At 40.6% G+C, this 5,587-nt stretch overlaps 1 pseudogene; it reads left to right on the plus strand.

Moving 5' to 3' along the window:
- The first annotated feature begins 202 nt into the window (after positions 1-202).
- Positions 203-2,948, plus strand: LOC103744074 (annotated as a pseudogene).
- Positions 2,949-5,587: the final 2,639 nt, after the last annotated feature.

Below are 5,587 nucleotides of genomic sequence, written 5' to 3' on the forward strand. Positions count from 1 at the left end.
ATGCTCAGAAATAAAGCAAATCTTTCTTTTCGTTTCTCACGGGGAGCTGTTCCTTGTTTTGCTTTAGGAAGGTAAAAGAACAAGCTCTTGCTTGTTCCTCTGATCCTGGAGTTTTTTACAGTCTTGTAACTCATGGTATGTTTTCTTTCTGGGGTTCTAGTGCCAGCTCATTTAAAGCCTGATGCTCTAATCTCTCTGAATGATGGCATGTCACAACTGTAACCTCAAGACATTTTCAGGTAAAGGCAAGACACAGGCACTCCTTAATTTTATTCATGGGAAGTACGTACTAACCCACAGGGAAACTGTTCTGTCGTTGTGAGGGACTTATAAAGCCATGCTGACATCTGGTAGTTTGAAGTCTGCTAGATCTATGAAAAGAACATTTTTTCAGATAAACAAATTCAAGCAGTTGTTCCTAAAGGAGGCTTAGAGGATTCCTCTTTTTTTTTTTTTAAGCCAGTGAAAGCACCTAGCATTCCTAAGGCAGCTATTCTCACTCACTTACCATCAATCTATATACACCTAGCTTTCTAGGATCCCCAGGATAGTTTTCTCTTTATGACAGATACTTTCTCAGTTGGCACTTGAGGTGGGCGATGAAAGGCAGCAGAAGAGGTCGCTTCCAACTGAAACCCATGGCTCAGAGAACAGGAGCTTCCTCCTCCTCTCCCCTCATTCCCCCTGCCTCCTTTTTCATTCTTTTCATACAAACAGTATAAGTACTCATAGAACTAAATTACTCAGTACTTATATTTGAGGAGGAAGCATAAAAATGTGCTTCATGTTAAACAGTAGAGGTGATAAACATTACCAGTGAAATCTACCTGATGACTTTATGTCCATACTCAGATACTAAGGATCCGAGTGTAACCGACTGTGACTAGTAATAATCAGATACATAGAGATTAAAGACACATGTGCAAACATCTAAGTGTTAGTAGCATTAAAAATGTAGGAAACAGCATATTTTAAAATGAAATGGAGATCTTCTTTAAAGGGTAAAAACATTCAATTTTATGTCTCACAGGGTTTATACTGAGTTCAATATTGTATAAACTGTATTAATTCAACTGTGAACCTAAAAATTTACAGCCACCTTTGAAAGAGATGTATCCTTGCTCTGGAATGTTATTGAATATATTAAAGCTGTAATGAAATGCTAAAAGAAAATAATTACTCAGTACACGTTCTAATGAACAGTTTTTGGGGTTGGAAATGTGGCTCAACAGTTAAGAGTACTGGCTGCTCTTACAGAGGACCTGATTCGGCTCCCAGCTCCTACATGGTGGCTCTGTCGTCTTCTTCTGGCCTCTACCAGCACTGTGTACACATACATATGTATAGGCAAAACGCTTATACACATAAAAATTAATACATCTTGGCCAGGCGTGGTGGTGCACGCCTTTAATCCCAGCACTCGGGAGGCAGAAGCAGGTGGATCTCTGTGAGTTCAAGGCCAGCCTGGTCTACATAGTGAGTTCCAGGACAGCTGATGCTACAGGGAGACCCTGTCTCAAAGAGACCAAAATAAATAAATAAATAAATAAAAATTAACAAAAAAAGAGTTTTCTTGGCTGGAGAGATAGCTCAGCATTGGAGCACTGGTGGCTCTTGCAGAGGACATGGGTTTAGTTCTAGCACCCACATGGCAGCTAACAACTGTGTATAACTCCAGTTCCAGGGAATCTGGCACCTTGTAGCATCCATAGGCATGAACGTATATGTTCACTTACATACATGCAGGTAAAACACTCATACACATAAAATTAAAAAAAATTAAATTTAATAAAAATATAGAATCTTCAGAAAATCATGTATTATTTTTAAATTTTTATGCACATGAGTATTTTGTCTGCATGTATGTAAGTGCACCCATGTCACACAATGACTGTGGCCAGAAGAAGGCATTGGATCCCCTAGAACTGGAGTTACAAATGATTGTTAGGGGTCATGTGGGTGTTGGGAACTGAACCCAGGTCCTCTGCAAGAACAGCCAGGGCTCTTAACTGCTGAGCCACATTTCCAGTTCATTTTGTAGATTTAAAATATAAATGAATAGCTCTTGCTTCCTGTGCCTGTGTGATGATGTGAGAGCTTAGCTTCTGCTGCTCCTGCTCCAGCCACCTCTAGCCACCATGCCTCCCTGCCATGACAGACTGTAATTCCCCTGGAACCAAGATAAAGGGACTTAAAAGCCACTATTTCCAGTCAGCTGTCTGGCGCTGGAGGTGGGTCCTTTCTTCTCAAATCTGGCACAACACCTCTGCCACCTGGAGCCACTGCTTCTCCCTCCAAGAACACAAACAGAGCGCCTAGGTCTGTTGCTGAATCAGAAGAAGAAAAAGCCAAAAAACTACTCCACTGTTCACTATGCAAAGTTGCTGTGAACTCCCTGTCACAGCTAGAGGCACACAACACAGGATCTAAACACAAGACCACGGTTGAGGCTCGCAGTGGAGCAGGTCTAATTAAGGCCTATCCTAGACCTGGGTCCAGATTAAAGATGCAGAATGGCAGTAAGGAGTCAGGACTACAGAACAAAACATTTCATTGTGAAATCTGTGATGTTCATGTTAACTCGGAAATTCAACTCAAACAGTACATTTCTAGTCGAAGGCATAAGGACCCAGCTGCAGAGAAACCACCTAAGCCAAAATACAGCCCCTACAACAAACTCCAGCAGAGCCCAAGCAGCGGCAAAACTTGAATTCCAGAAAGATCCGATGAAGCCGCTGGCCCCTGCCTTCCTGCCCTAGCTGCAGCGGCTGTATTTTCTGCGCTGTCCCGGCCACCAAGGCCACCTGCCTCTCTTTTCCAGGCCGTTGCCAGTTGCCATCCCTCCCGCACTGCTGAGGCCTGGCCACCCGCCCACCCGTGCCATGGCCGGCGGCCTCCATCCTCTTTACAACATCCTCAGCCCCACACAGGTCAGTGGGAAAGTGTAGAAGGAAAACCAAAATGATTCAGCAATGTAAGCATTTTGTGTGGCTCTAGGTACCCCCACCCACCCATCTACAAAATGCAGGCTACCGCCCCGCCCAGGCCCAGCCTCAACTCCAAAGAGAAACAACGTGGCCAGGTTAAAGAGCGCTCTAAAGGACCCCAAAGTAATGCAAGCTTTACCTTCTCGTTCCCTTTTCATCCTACCCCATCTAATTGGTGGATCTGAGATATCTGACTTCTTGAAAATATATATATTGGTCAGAAAAAAAAGAAGAAAAATGATTTCTGTTTTTCCACGGGCATTTCCATCTGCTTAGAAACAATATGGCGTATTTTCCCGACAGACTTGAAAATTATGATCTTCCTCAGATGTCTGTAAATAACTCTGGAATCGGACATAGTCTGGTGTGGAACAAAAGTGACAGGCAAGAGCTTACTTGTGGAACCCATCTTCCCTACGGATCTCAGCCTTTCCATTTTTGGTGTACTATTGCCCACGGGACTGTGTACCATTCTAGACCCGAGGACTGTTGTGTCCTGTGAAGTACTAGATTGTAACTCTTGTCTCAATTAAGCATCTTTTTCATTGCTGTGTAATTGTTAGGACGCAAAGTAGCTTTGAATTTTTTTCTCTTTAAGAGAACAAAAGATAATGTATTTTCTTTATTTCACGTTTTGTTTAGAGATATTTAAACAAAACAGAAAGCCATATAACATAGCTATAATTACTACCTGTTTGATATTTCTGTTTAACTTATTTTTATAGTTTCTTCATTGGTTAGAGTTGCTAAGCAAATGTATACAAAAACTAAAATCGCTTCCTAAATTGCACATTTTTGCACCTTCTGTGCACTCTGCAAGAAGAAATCTATGTATTTCTATGTAATGATCTTTTTTTTAGCTTGTTTCATTTGTAATGATGCTATATAACTTTGTGGCTCCTTAATACAATAATGTACAGAAGATACATAATTTATAATTGAACAGTCTGTCTTTCTGTTTAATGAATATGTTGCAGGTCACATGCCCATACCTACCCCTACCACTTTTTCTAAGCTAATGTCAACAGACCAGAATGTCTGTGATACCAGGGGCCAGAGGTATCACAAAACAGCAAAACAGTGAATTCTTTTACAGGATCTATATCTGCAATCTGTAAATGGTAAAATGCCTGTGTATTTTTTTAATGTACCTTTTCAATAAAAGTACAAAAAATGAAAAAATAAAATAAAATATAAATGAATATTAAAACCTCAGTCCTCTTCAGGCATGATACAATGAAATTGGGTGACAATATAGATTAGGCTTGAGAACAACCCCATACAAGCCAAAGGATCATCTTAGCAAGAAATCAAACTTCACAGTCAAGAATCATTTTCATGTAGGAAGAACAACATATTTAGTCCTAACCCTTGTCCAACCCTTTTCCCCCCAGCTCTACACCACCATGCTTTGTAGCCTGGGCTGGCTCTGAACCTACCTTTCTGTTGTTGCCTCTCAAGTCCTGGAAATACAGGTGTGTGCCACCACATCTGGCAACATATTTATCCTCAGTAAAGCAAATGACACACACCATACAGCAAATGGGATGAACACACAGTTCACTTTTAGCTGGATTCCAAGAAAACCATGCTAATCCCAAGGATGGACCTTGTATTCTGCTGCCAGCATTTGTACTTGTGCAGCTCTGTTTACCTAACAAGGTGCCCTTCAGAAAGCAGAGAACAGTCTTGACTTGGACTCAGAGTGGGAGTTTCAGCTTTTGAAGATTTATTTATTTTTAGTTGTGTGCATTTGTGTGTGTGCATGTCTGTGTGTAGGTATGTGCATGTGAGTGCAGGTGCCTGTGGAGACCAGAGGCATCTGATCCCCTAGCAGCTGGAGTTACAGGTAGTTGTGAGCTGCCTGCTGTGGTTTCTGGGAATTGTACTCCGATCCTTTGAAAGAGCAAGGAATGCTCTTAACAGCTGTATCATCTTTCCAGCCCTGGCTTCAGTTTCTAAATTCACAAACCATGGTGTACCATTAGATAATATTTTCAGAAAAGAGGTATAATTCTATATATTTTCTATGTTTAAATAAAACTTGTAATTGGATGGATGGAAACAACAAAGATGAATGATACGGTAAGAAAGCCCCGGGCTGCTTTACAACTGTTATGAGCTTCATACAGAAGAGTGCAATGTAGAGAAAAACCAGGTTAACAGGTGTGAAATGTTCGCTTCTGTTTTGCAGTAACTTAAACTCAGCTTTTATGTACACCGCTCTGTTGTAGCTCCTGGAAGAATTGTTTTATTGAAGAAATAATTATCTTTGTGATTATAGGTGTATGAACAGATGTTGAAATGTTTAATAATTTTATTTCCTTAAAGTTCCAAGTAATTCCCACCACAATCTTATTGTTTTAATATTTCTATAAAGAAAAAGAAATTTGCCAAACCTAGGGTAAACATAAATCTAGTCTTTCCCTTTGTTGTAATAAAAAGTCAAGACCCAAACTGCTCCAAGTTGTTGGGGTGGGTTTATCACCACTGTACCAGACAACTTTAATGAGGCCATGCTAGTGGTAATTTCAATATTGGTCAATGCAAAATATTGGTAAGACCACCTTATAAGACCTTTGGGCTGCCTTTTTTTTTTT

Source organism: Nannospalax galili, unplaced genomic scaffold (genome assembly GCF_000622305.1).
Source record: "Nannospalax galili isolate Female #2095 unplaced genomic scaffold, S.galili_v1.0 scaffold161, whole genome shotgun sequence".
Classification (NCBI taxonomy): domain Eukaryota; kingdom Metazoa; phylum Chordata; class Mammalia; order Rodentia; family Spalacidae; genus Nannospalax; species Nannospalax galili.